Below are 13,833 nucleotides of genomic sequence, written 5' to 3'. Positions count from 1 at the left end.
TGAGTGTTGCTGATTCTTATGGGTTACCCTGAGTGTTGCTGATTCTTATGGGTTACCCTGAGTGTTGCTGATTCTTATGGGTTACCCTGAGTGTCAGTAATTCTGATTGGTTACCGTGACCTTTACTGGTTCATATAGGTTACCCTAAGTGTTACTGATTGTTATACATTACCTGGCATTGTGTTGTTACGGGTTACCCTGGCAGTTACTGATTCTCGTTACCCTCGTTCGCACAAGTTCTCGTTTTCCTTTGATGGCTCCGTGAGCAGCCAGCACCACAGGCTTGGAAGCGTCGGGTGGCATTCATAGTGGCTGGTGAGGGAGGGGGCGCGCGCCCAAGTACCATACCACGTCTCTCTTAAGATAACCTGTGAACATCCCTTGACCATGGGAGATAACAGCATCCAGGGGAGAAACGATAACACCCCTCAGTTAGATAGATAGATAGATAGATAGATAGAGAGAGAGAGAGAGAGAGAGAGAGAGAGAGAGAGAGAGAGAGAGATAACCTGTGAACATCCCTCGACCATAGAAGATAACAGCATCCAGGGGAGAAACGATAACACCCCTCAGATAGATAGATAGAGAGAGAGAGAGAGAGAGAGAGAGAGAGAGAGAGAGAGAGAGAGAGAGAGAGAGAGAGAGAGAGAGAGAGAGAGAATATTCTCTTCTGTTACTTCTCCAAGATTTTTTTTTTCTTTTTTTTTTTTTTCTGAGGCTGCCACTTGCAGCAACATCTGTGGATCGTGTTAACATTCTCCTCAAATCCAGAGCTCGGCCTTGCTGAAGGAGAAAGTAAGTGAATGATTTTTTTTCTCTCTCTTTTTTTCTTTTTTTAATTCTATCAAGAGAGGAAGAAGGCGCAGCGTGGTGTGGCACGGTGGTGGTGTGGTGTGGTGTGGTGTGGTGTGGGGTGGTGTGGTGTTGGGTGGGAATGCGGAAGGCAAGAGCGTGGAACAGAGATCAGCGATTTAAGGGTAACAGAACTGCTTGATTCATCCGTCTGGCCTTTAGGTTGAGATTTAAGGAGCGTGTTGCGGGATGTTGGTGTTTAATCCTGGCGCATTTTTTGCCGTCGAGGGGAAAGTTTGTGTCAGTGATGGAGAGAGAGAGAGAGAGAGAGAGGTGTTTTGTGCGACTGCCCTGGTGCTGTGTGTGTGTGTTGTGTGTGTGGGTGTGTCTGTGTGGTTAGACGGGGGGAAAATACTGGGGGGGAAAGTTAGTTCCTACGGAAGACTTGATATTTCCCCAGGGGTTGGGGGGCTGGAAAGGGATTTTTCCCCGGGGTATGATTGGGCTCGCCCTGGTGGTGGGATGATGATGATGATGATGATGATGATAATGACCCACCTCGTAAGTCGTCTCATTTGTTATTTGAGTATTTTGTTGTGATGGTGATGACTGGGTCTCCCGTGTGGTGCAGCGGGTAGCGCTCCTGACCTGTGACGTATTCGCGACCCGCCCCAGGGGTCGAGGGTAGAGGTTCGAACCCTAGGAGGTTACGGCAGTCGGTCCATAGTCAACCCAGCTGTTCATCCATTCTCAAGGGTTGGTCGATGAAATGGATACCTGGCTCAGGCTAGGATATATATGTATATATATATATATATATATATATATATATATATATATATATATATATATATATATATATATATAATATATATATCTGTGTGTGTATATATGTATACGTTGAGATGTATAAGTATGTATATGTGCGTGTGTGGAAGTGTATGTATATACATGTGTATGTGGGTGGGTTTGGCCATTCTTTCGTCTGTTTCCTTGCGCTACCTCGCTAACGCGGGAGACACCGACAAAGTATGATAAATATAAATATATATTTATATATATATATATATATATATATATATATATATATATATATATATATATATATATATATATATATATAGCGTTAATGAGATGGCCTTCATTAGGGGCCTTAGTTGCCCTTGCTGTCTCAGTTATTATAAAAAGAAATCAGTGATAATGATATTGATGATAATGATAGTCATTATTGTTACAATGATATAAATTAACGTTTATTGAAGTAGTACTTTGCAGCCAGATGATCGTGTTCTGCCGAGAAAATACACGCAGATAGAACCAGTTGGGGTGTGTGTGTGTGTGTAGAAGGAAAAGGGGATGGGAATGTCTGTACACGAACACTAATGGGTCACACACTACCTATAATTGATGACGTTTAGTGTGGTTGGGATGGAGGCTGTCCCTGCCTCGGTCAACACTATCTGGGATGGGTTCGATGCCACGGGGGCTGCTGTATACCAACTTGCAGCAGCTCTTGTAGGAAGGTTCGCATCCTTTCGCGTTCAGCGGGTCGCCATAGGTATGGGAGTAGGAAGGGTGATGGAGGAAGACACCCATCTGAGGTGCACAGGGCCAGGACGACGCTCGCTGAGAGATCGTCTGTCTGCAAGCCATAGGTAGGGTGAGGGTTCTACGTTGCTGGAGGGTCGTGGTTTTCGCTTGGTAGACGAGGCTCGAAATCAGACAAGGTCATGAGACGCCATGAGAGAGAAATTATTCACGTTCGCAGATAAATTTCTTATGTTGCGGGGAGAGAGGAGGAGGAGGAGGAAGGGGGGCAAGTCCCTCGTTTGAAACTCCATTTCGGGAAGTTATGGGAGTGTGGCGTGTCCCGGGGACCCAGCTCTAAAGACGGGTCAAATTGGGTATTGACTGGAAATGGAGTGTCCCGGGGTGGGTGTGTTGGGGTGGAGGGGGAGGGCCACTCGGCGGGGGTCTATTAGGGTTGGGGGGGAGGTGGGGTTAGGAGGAGGACCGGGTTGGGGAGGGGAGGGCAACGCCTCATCTGGGGTTTGGGGTGGAGACGAGGGAGGGCCCGCCACCCTATCCAATGCTGTGTGCGGGCCTGCTTACAGATGGCGCTGCGCTTCGTTACGTACAGTCGAATGGTAACTTTACAGTCGAATGGTAACTTTTAGAAATTCGTGATCCGCTTTTCTCTCATGTGAGGTGAATGAGGAATCGTCTGCATGGCGAGACTTTTGATGTAATTAATCAACTTCATGACGTGTGAAGTTTATAATTACCCGGACATGTGGGTCTGACGGAGACGCTTCGAGACTTATAGAATCCGCTTTTTATGCTACCACTCCCGGGTTGAACACACACACACACACACACACACACACACACACACACACACACACACACACACACACACACACATGTGGGCTAAGTCAGGAACGCATTTATTGGGTATGGACTGACTGCCGCGCCCAGAATTCGAACCCATTCTGGCTGGGCGAACTCATTCTCAGCAACGCTATAACCACTTTACCACGGAGATCCACATGTGTGTTTTAGTGTGTGTGTGTGTGTGTGTGTGTGTGTGTGTGTGTGTGTGTGTGTTCGTATCAGGGTGTCCGTGTACATGTTTGTGTGTGTTCGAACCAGGGTGTCCGTGTACGTGTGTATGTGTGTGTGTGTGTGTGTGTGTTTGTGTGGGAAACGTACAGAAAGCGACAGGATGTCAGTGCCTGGGATTTAATGCTTGTGTTCAGGGACATGTTTGTGTGTTGGGGATCATTTGCATATTGATGAGTGGGTGTTTATATCAGTAAAACGCGCAGCAGAGCTGATGATCATACGTCTACAACACGTGTGAGTGTCAAGAGTTTGTACTCGCACATGTATACCCATGCATCAGTCACTCCCCATATGTGTATGTACATATGCACATGCACTTAAGTGTTACATGCACTTTTTTAGGGCACGAAGGGCGTCTGGGGAGAGCGTGAAGGGCGTCTAGGGAGGGCATGAAGGGCGTCCTGTGAGGGCATGAAGGGCATCTAGGGAGAGCATGAAGGGCGTCTAGGGAGGGTATGAAGGGCATCTAGGGAGAGCATGAAGGGCGTCTAGGAAGAGCATGAAGGGCGTCTAGGGAGAGCATGAAGGGCGTCTTGGGAGAGCGCCGCCCTATGGAACTCATTTTGTGGTTTTGCTTCATGGAGAACATCACATGCGAGGAGGTGTGTACTTTTATCCCAGCCGGAGATGTTACCGGACTGCGCCTGCGTGAGGTAACGCCGCTGGGAGTACAGTCTCGTCGGAGCATTTCTCATCTCAAAGGAGTCCACATTTCCCAGTTACTGGACGTATCGCTGCCTTGAACTGCAGGACCCTCTGGAAAGACGTCTTGGGTGACACCGTCATAAGTTCCGATCGACGTCGACCATCTCAAGTTCCGATCGACGTCGACCATCTCAAGTTCCGATCGACGTCGACCATTTCAAGTTCCGATCGACGTCGACTATCTCAAGTTCCGATCGACGTCGACCATCTTAAGTTCCGATCGACGTCGACCATCTTAAGTTCCGATCGACGTCGACCATCTCAAGTTCCGATCGACGTCGACTATCTCAAGTTCCGATCGACGTCGACCATCATAAGTTGCGATCGACGTCGACCATCTTAAGTTCCGATCGACGTCGACCATCTCAAGTTCCGATCGACGTCCACCATCATAAGTTCCGATCGACGTCGACCATCTCAAGTTCCGATCGACGTCGACCATCTCAAGTTCCGATCGACGTCGACCATCTCAAGTTCCGATCGACGTCCACCATCATAAGTTCCGATCGACGTCGACCATCTCAAGCTCCGATCGACGTCGACCATCATAAGTTCCGATCGACGTCGACCACTATTACCTCTGGATCCACCACTTCTCCACCAGCAGTGTTCTTATCCACCACCACATTGCATTATTTTCATCGCAGTTTTTCCTATTTTTAACTTCCATTCGTCTCATTTTGCTTCGTTGTGTGTGGCCGGTGATGCGAATTGGGAACTTCGAGAACGTAATAAAGTCGGATAATCTGTCCGAATGGCCAAAGTTAACCGGCCTGTGGGAGCCAGTCCAGATGGTTTAAAATGTCAACCGCACAGCGAATATATATATATTTTTTTTGTAAATATTTGGTATTTACAGAATTGGGAGTGTATATGTTTGTAAATGTTTAGGGTGGAAATGGCTTTCGATTTCCTGTGTAGTATCTGATTAAAAATAGAAGGAAAAAAAATGGTTGTGCTGGCGTATATGTATATATAATGTTTTCAAAACGTTAAGTTTATGTTGCTCAGTGAACGTTTAGACGGTTGTGTTTGGAAACGTTCGGATTGGGAAAGTTTTTAAAATATCCGAGGTGGAAATGCTTTATGAGACCAGGTTCTGAGTTTGTGTCAGTGTTTTTGAGGTATTTTGATCTTACGGTTTCGAAGGAAGTACGTCTGTACGGGGTAGTATTAGATGGCTCATAAGGGAAGTGTGATGAGAAATGTTATAGATTGTATAAGTTCGTTAATGTTCGTGATATGAATGTAAGGAAATATGGTGGCGTCATATGGTTGTTAATAATGATGTAGACGTTTGTGTACGTGTCTAGAGCGTGTATGTATAGTATCCTGTGTGTGTGTGTGTGTGTGTGTGTGTGTGTGTGTGTGTTGAGGGGTGCTGTATGTTTGTACTTGCCTTAATGTATGTAGCGTGTGTATTTTTGTTCATGGCCATGCCCTGTTGTGTTTATAGTGTATGCTTACGGTGTATGTGTTTGTAATTAGCCTGAACTGGTTTTTAATTAGTAGTTAGCGTGTAGAAAATTATTCAGGTTTGTGTGTGTGTGTGTGTGTGTGTGTGTGTGTTTGTATGATTACTTATTTGGAATTGCCTATTTGTATAGTACAGGGAGGGGCGAATTCCACAGCAGTGGGGGCTTCATTTTATGAGCTCTTGTGTATGTGTGGTTACTGTTGTGCGTTGCAGGGGAGGTTTACACTCGTGTTGCCCCCCCGTCTCTTAACCTCGTGTATATATGTTACTGTGTCTTCACTACTGTACACAGAAACGTATACACATAGACTGATGGATGGACAGATGGGTGGATTAACATAAAGAGCACACACACACACACACACACACACACACACACACACACACACACACACACACACACACGTGTAAAACTCCTTTCTTGCATAGTACGAATAATTGATTACAAAATTACAAATAGGTAATTACCAACGCGCGCACACGCGCGCGCGCTCTCACACACACACACACACACACACACACACACACACACGTTCATGTATATGTTTTTATTTCAGTTGTTGTGCTAAGGAGGAAGTGTTCATGATTCTTTAATTGGCTCATCTTTCAAGATTATGATCATGCAAGTCTCCAAGTGTTGGTTTTAAGAAAGTGTGTGGAACCTTGTGGTTATTAATGTCTTGGCTGTAATCCTTTTGTAAATGTCTGTGTTTACAGTTCTCTGTGAAAAAACAAAAAATTCAAATTGGTCCTCAGATTTGGAAGTCTTCATTAAGCATTATGGTTAAAGATATATGCTAATTACAAGGGCGCTCTTGTTGAGTAATTAGAACGCGGATCTTCGTCAGCATAAACAGAATATAGATGGAAGTCTTAAAATCCCTTCATGTTCACCGTGGAAATATGTGGCCACACGTCCATTACTTTCTGATGGTGTGGACGACATACGTACATACATCTCGTTGCCGACGCTTGGGAGGCCGGGATGGACGAGCCTGGGGGTGTGAGGAGGGATCAGGTGGCTGGGGGAAGCAGCTAGCATTCGGCTGAGCTCACAGTTTAGCGCTGGATTATGCCGACATAACAGTTCGAATCCCATTTGTCGCGATTTATCGGTGGTTTTAACCCCAACAGACTTGAGCTGGACGCCACACGGAGATTTATCACCGAAACGGTTAGATACACATCCGGGGATCCAGATCTATGTAATGGATTGCCTGTAGCCAATGCAAACACTTTGGATTGTTCGGTGGAGGAGTTGTACTCGGGCCTGGACGAGTGGTGTTGCTGACACAGTGTACCAGACCAGCCAGGATGTGGTGGTGGTTGCGTGGTAGTCCTATGGGATGTGGCCTCCAGGAGCCTTCCTGTGCTGAAGGGCGACGCGGCGGTAATGAAACACCATCGTGAATTATACGTAGGGTAAAGGTGGTTGGGTCGCAGACCAAGCTGTGGTGGTAGAAGACCTCCGAAACCATCGTGGATGATGCGTAAGGTGAGGTCGCAGACCAAGCTGTGGAGGTAGAAGACCTCCGAAGCCGTTGTAAGGTATGCTTTTAAAGAAATTTCAGGTCCCACTTCGAGCTGTGAGGCCCGAAGACCTACTTAGCCAATGCAAGAACAATATACACAAGGAGGAGTAATGTTCCAGACCTGGGTGAGGGGTAGACTTCTGAGACATTCGTAGAGTTTACACGTAAATTATCGTAAATATCTTTCAGGGCTTTCCTTTTACCATAAGAATCGTGAGTAATGTAAATATCTTTCATGTTCTTCTTTTACAATAAGCAGTGTGAGGTAACAAACCACATATAGTTATTATTGATATTGTTATTATTATTATTATTATTATTATTATTATTATTATTATTATTATTATTGTTGTTGTTGTTGTTGTTGTTATTGTTATAAATCACCAGGACCATAGACCCAGAATACTTATCAGGGGGCTCCCGTAGTTACAAGGGCACAGTAATGGTCTTTGACGAAGTTCTACCCCCCTCTGCGTCAGCTGACGACGATGACGATACAGCCTCGTCAGGGGAAGACTCTTCGCCCAGGCGGGCGGAGTTCGATATATCTGGTCTGTGGGCCCAACCGCCGCTCTTAGGATTCGACCCCGTATGCGGCCCGTATGTGTGTGTGTGTGTGTGTGTGTGTGTACACTGCAGAATGACCGCTGGTAATGCTCAGGGTATATATATATATATATATATATATATATATATATATATATATATATATATATATATATATATATATCTGACGTCCGGCGTTTTACGAAAGCGCGGATTGGCATATCAAAAGCGCGGCAAACGTTGCTGATATATTGCTATCAAAAGCGCGGCAGAATATTAAGTCAAAAGCGCGTTTTATCACTCACATCTAAGTCCGATTGTTTATACGTTCATTAACGATCGTTCACCTCTTCCGTTAGCCAGATGATATCATCTGTTGCCCCCTGCTTACCACGGGGAGGTGGAAGTAGGACTTTTAAGCAGGAAAAATTATATATTTGTTAAGTATAGGCTTGTCCTTGTAAGTATATTCTTCTTGCACCTTAGTACAGGCTTGTCCTTGCAGTCCTTTATGAAAGGTTAGGTTAGGTTAGGTTAGGTTAGGGTAGGTTAGGTTAGGTTAGGGTAGGTTAGGTTAGGTTAGGTTAGGGTAGGTTAGGTTAGGTTAGGTTAGGGTAGGTTAGGTTAGGTTAGGTTAGGTTAGGGTAGGTTAGGTTAGGTTAGGTTAGGGTAGGTTAGGTTAGGTTAGGTTAGGTTAGGGTAGGTTAGGTTAGGTTAGTTTAGGTTAGGTTAGGTTAGGTTAGGTTAGGTTAGGTTAGGGTAGGTTAGGTTAGGGTAGGTTAGGTTAGGTTAGGGTAGGTTAGGTTAGGTTAGGTTAGGTTAGTTTAGGTTAGGTTAGGGTAGGTTAGGTTAGGGTAGGTTAGGTTAGGTTAGGTTAGGTTAGGTTAGGGTAGGTTAGGTTAGGTTAGGGTAGGGTAGGTTAGTTTAGGTTAGTTTAGGGTAGGTTAGGTTAGGTTAGGTTAGGTTAGGTTAGTTTAGGTTAGGGTAGGTTAGGTTAGGTTAGGGTAGGTTAGGTTAGGGTAGGTTAGGTTAGGGTAGGTTAGGTTAGGGTAGGTTAGGGTAGGTTAGGTTAGGTTAGGGTAGGTTAGGGTAGGTTAGGTTAGGGTAGGTTAGGTTAGGTTAGGGTAGGGTAGGTTAGGTTAGGTTAGGTTAGGTTAGGGTAGGTTAGGTTAGGTTAGGTTAGGGTAGGTTAGGTTAGGTTAGGTTAGGTTAGGTAGGTTAGGTAGGTTAGGTTAGGTTAGGTAGGTTAGGTTAGGTAGGTTAGGTTAGGGTAGGTTAGGTTAGGTTAGGTTAGGGTAGGTTAGGTTAGGTTAGGGTAGGTTAGGTTAGGGTAGGGTAGGTTAGGTTAGGGTAGGTTAGGTTAGGGTAGGTTAGGGTAGGTTAGGTTAGTTTAGGTTAGGTTAGGGTAGGTTAGGTTAGGTTAGGGTAGGTTAGGTTAGGGTAGGTTAGGTTAGGTTAGGTTAGGTTAGGTTAGGGTAGGTTAGGTTAGGTTAGGGTAGGTTAGGTTAGGTTAGGTTAGGTTAGGGTAGGTTAGGTTAGGGTAGGTTAGGTTAGGTTAGGTTAGGTTAGGGTAGGTTAGGTTAGGTTAGGTTAGGGTAGGTTAGGTTAGGTTAGGTTAGGTTAGGTTAGGGTAGGTTAGGTTAGGTTAGGTTAGGTTAGGCTGAAAGTTATGACAACACAGGATTGAGTGTCAGGTTCAGAGTGAGCACCGTGGGCTTCAGCACTGTGAACAGGAAACCATCGAGACAGACACTCGCGGTGGTCTCGGTGAACAGTGTGAAGCATTATGACACACCGAATGATTCTCAATGACACAGCGAGTGAACGGATTAACCTTGCCGCGCATTTGATAGTACTTTAAGGGTGAGTTTCGAACGCGGTCACTTTCTCGAATCCGCGCTTTTGATATACGCCCCTGACGTCAGGGCCTTCGTCAGGAGCGTTTTATTTAACGCTCTCGCGTTTATGCACCACTTTGCTCTTACGACCCGTGTAACAAGAGCATTCAACTCAGGCTCAGGTACACCCGCCTTGTCGGTGTTTTGCGTGAGATTTGGTCATAATATTTTTTTATGCTTTACAGTAAAAAGACAAAAAAAAACAAGGATTTTCTATAATGGTGTGTGTGTGTGTTTCTAAAGCGAGAACTTTTGTTTTTGTTTCAGGTAATGTGGCCCGAAGAAGGAGGAGGAGGAGGCGCTTGGTTATGGTCTTTTCTCCTGCTCTGACCATCGTTATCCACGGTAAGCACACACACACACACACACACACACACACACACACACACACACACACACACACACACACACACACCCCACCCTTATTTCCCAAGGTCTCTTTCGAGAGATTCTTGCTGTCTAAGAGCTGTGCTGCGTCCAGTAGCAGGGAAATTTGGACTCCCTTAGAGTGAGAAATTCTAATGACGAGACTGTGGTCACAGTGATACAGCCTCGCCAAAGGTGGCTCATCGTGGAACCTCATACTGGCGGATCGACGGCTTGGGGTGTGTACAGTTCTTCGAGATGTGTGGGGGGATAGAGCCGCCAGAGGACGTAACATAAAAAAAAAAGGGTATAAAGAAACTCCTTTACCTTATAGGAATGGAGGATAGATGGAACGGAATGACTGAGGACGTGGTCGAAGCAGACAGCATACATACACAGATGGAAGAAGATGTATGGCCTTTGAGAATGTTTAGAAAATGGTACCCTTACGAGCGCACAACTCCCTCCACGCACAGTACGAGTAAATACATGCAAATAGCTGATGATACACCCGAAGCCTTAACCAGATAGCCATTTACTGATCAGCCTGAGGGGGAAGGATGAAGACCTAGGTTGGGTGTGAGTGTACTGCCGCGCCCAGGGTTCGAACCGGCCAGTCCTTAGGAGGACGTGGGTTGATTCATGGTCAGCAACGCTATCCTCTACACCACTGTATGTATGTGTGTGTGTGTGTGTGTGTGTGTGTGTGTGGTATTTTGCGGCGCGTGGCGGTGTGGTTCGGTGTGACGTGTTGCCCATGTGGCGTAGTGACGAATGGGTGTAATGTGTAATGAAGGGTTCTGTGCAGGCGTGGTGTGTGAGGGGGGAGTGTCACTGTGACAGGACGTGGCGTGGTGGTGGGGCGGCGCGTGTCTGCAGTGCAGGAGGAGAGGCGCGCTGCGTGAGCCCCGCCTGATGATTCTCCCCTGGAGAGGAGAATGAGGATGGTGTATCCTCCCACGGTCATGTTCGGTTCCTCCCTCCGTCATGTTCGGTTCCTCCCTCCGTCATGTTCGGTTCCTCCCTCTGTCATGTTCGGTTCCTCCCTCCGTCATGTTCGGTTCCTCCCTCCGTCATGTTCGGTTCTTCCCTCCGTCATGTTCGGTTCCTCCCTCCGTCATGTTCGGTTCTTCCCTCCGTCATGTTCGGTTCCTCCCTCCGTCATGTTCGGTTCCTCCCTCCGTCATGTTCGGTTCCTCCCTCCGTCATGTTCTGTCTGCTGGACCTGGACCACACTAGCGGTGTTCGGAACCCCCTTGACCACAGTGGCGTGACCCCTTTAACCACGGTGGCCTGACCTCTTGACCACAGTGGCGTGACCCCTTTAACCACGGTGACCTAACCTCTTGACCCCAGTGGCGTGACCCCTTTAACCACGATGGCCTGACCTCTTGACCACACTGGTATGACGCCTTTAACCACGGTGACCTGACCTCTTGACCACACTGGCGTGACGCCTTTAACCACGGTGACCTGACCTCTTGACCAACAGTGGCCTGAACCGTATGAACACGACCGTGCAACCCTAGGAGCACAACGGTATGACTCCCGAGTGTATGGATACGACCCTTGGCCTTTGACCCTACCTCTCAAGGGCCTTTGACCCTTCGAGAGGTCAGGTCAGAAGCCATAGGGCCGACATTTTATGATATATATATATATATATATATATATATATATATATATATATATATATATATATATATATATATATGTATTTAGTGAAGATTATTTTCATTTTTATTTTATGCTGTGTTGGTGATATGGCCTATTTTCCGCCTGGTTTTCACGTCATTATAACTTTTTCGTCCTCGACGTGGAGCATATTATGGCCCAGAATTTCTTGCCTTCTTTCGGGATTGTGTTGAACTCCGGGTCTGCATGTTATCATGACGGTGACCTGTGCGTGTTATCATGACGGTGACCTGTGCGTGTTATCATGACGGTGACCTGTGCGTGTTATCATGACGGTGACCTGTGCGTGTTATCATGACGGTGACCTGTGCGTGTTATCATGACGGTGACCTGTGCGTGTTATCATGACGGTGACCTGTGCGTGTTATCATGACGGTGACCTGTGCGTGTTATCATGACGGTGACCTGTGCGTGTTATCATGACGGTGACCTGTGCGTGTTATCATGACGGTGACCTGTGCGTGTTATCTTAGCGGCGAGCTGTGTCTTATCGTGGTGACCAGGTGTGCCTGTTATAGGAGTGGTCAGGTGTACCTGTTATCGGAGATGTCAGGTGTGCCTGCTGTCGCATTGGTCAGCTGTGCCTGTTATCGTAGTGGTCAGTTGTATCTGTTATCGTAATAGTCAGCTGTACCTGTTATCGTAATAGGCAGCTGTACCTGTTATCGTAGTGGTCAGCTGTGTTTGTTATCGTAGTGGTCACCTGTGCCTGTTATCGCAGTGGTCGCCTGTGTTTGTTATCGTAGTGGACCCCTGTGCGTGTGATCGTAGTGGTCAGCCGTGTCTGTTGTAGTGGTGCTGCTGTACCGTGTCGTACAGGCACGACCCATCCACGCTGCAGTTACAGTACTGTATTCTTGGTTTTGACGCCCACAACTCTCACTCTAGAACTAAACAACAGTGTGAGACTCCACACTTCCTTCAGTTTGGTTCCTTTGGCGTTCGACCTTCAATCGAGGTTTTTTGTGCTCCTCTCTGGACACGTTCGAGGATGTTAGGGGTGGGTTAGGGGGGTTGACGAAGGACAATCTCCCACCCTCCCCGCGAAATCAGAGTGTGGGATGATGGAAGGTAAGGTTAGGTGATGTAAGGGTTCCTCCCTCCCTCTCCTCCTCCTCCTGCTCCTCCTTCTCCTCCTCCTCCTCCGCCTTTCTCTGGCTCTCAGGCACACACACACGTCCACTTTTTATATGGTGGAAGTACTCTCTCTCTCTCTCTCTCTCTCTCTCTCTCCCTCCCCGAATAGCATTGCACTGCAGATTTACCGTCCCTCTCACCTTTTCTACCACCACCCTACACTCTCTCTCTCTCTCTCTCTCTCTCTCTCTCTCTCTCTCTCTCTCTCTCTCTCTCTCTCTCTCTATGTTTAGCACTTTCTTGACCTTGTTTTTACCCTTCCGTAACAGCGCTGTCGTCTCTCCCACACCATCCTCCCCGCTCCGTTCCTCAGGTAAAGTCTCCCTCTCCTCCTCGCACAGTGTTCCTCCATGTCTCAGTAACCCAGGCTGGCTAATGCACTCTGGCCCTCCACGCCGTCTCCCTCACTGTCGTACATTTTCTCATTTAGTTTTGAAATGTCCTTTTTTTTTTCTTCCCCCGTTCTGTCTCGACTCGGGAATCATCCATTCACTCAAGTCTTCGTGTGCTTTACTTTTTATTATTATTATTATTATTATTATTATTATTATTAGTAGTAGTAGTAGTAGTAGTAGTAGTAGTAGTAGTAGTAGTAGTAATAGTAGTAGTGGTATTATTATTATTATTATTATTATTATTATTATTATTATTATTATTATTATTATTATTATTATTATTTAATACACCAGCGTCTTTACTTAGTTCACAAGTGTGTCGCACGCTCAGTCTGTTCCCCCCACAAAAGACATTATCTTAATGGGTTCATCTTCCGAATATTTTTTCTCCCCTCACTTTGAACACTTCCTGCATTCTTCATTCCACCATTCTTGTTCCTCCTCGTACCCCAAGTTGTTCCTGCAGTACCTTACCGTCTCCCAGTGTCAGTCTTTGTGGCGGCAGTCGTCATGATCTACCGATTTATCGACGTGTTTGATCTACCGATTTACCGACATGTGTGATCTACCGATTTATCGACGTGTTTGATCTACCGTTTTATCGACGTGTCTGATCTACCGTTTCACCGACGTCTTTGATCTACCGATTTACCGACATGTGTGAT

The 13,833-nt window shown here is 46.4% G+C and overlaps 1 protein-coding gene and 1 long non-coding RNA gene across 2 annotated transcripts in view; both read left to right on the top strand.

The window, feature by feature from the left end:
* MCU (mitochondrial calcium uniporter) overlaps positions 1 to 13,833 on the top strand; it is a 725,481-nt gene that overhangs the window by 289,274 nt on the left and 422,374 nt on the right. The window lies entirely within an intron of this gene.
* The window catches only part of LOC139760916 (uncharacterized), a 383,133-nt gene that overhangs the window by 276,621 nt on the left and 92,679 nt on the right, over positions 1 to 13,833 (top strand). Inside the window, exon 2 of the long non-coding RNA XR_011715430.1 lies at positions 9,843 to 9,920. This is a non-coding gene — a long non-coding RNA (uncharacterized lncRNA). The remainder of the gene's footprint in view (positions 1 to 9,842; positions 9,921 to 13,833) is intronic.

Source organism: Panulirus ornatus, chromosome 38 (genome assembly GCF_036320965.1).
Source record: "Panulirus ornatus isolate Po-2019 chromosome 38, ASM3632096v1, whole genome shotgun sequence".
In the NCBI taxonomy this organism is placed as follows: Eukaryota; Metazoa; Arthropoda; class Malacostraca; order Decapoda; family Palinuridae; genus Panulirus; species Panulirus ornatus.
Note: the sequence above shows the minus strand (reverse complement) of the source record. Positions and strands in the feature narration are given on the sequence as shown.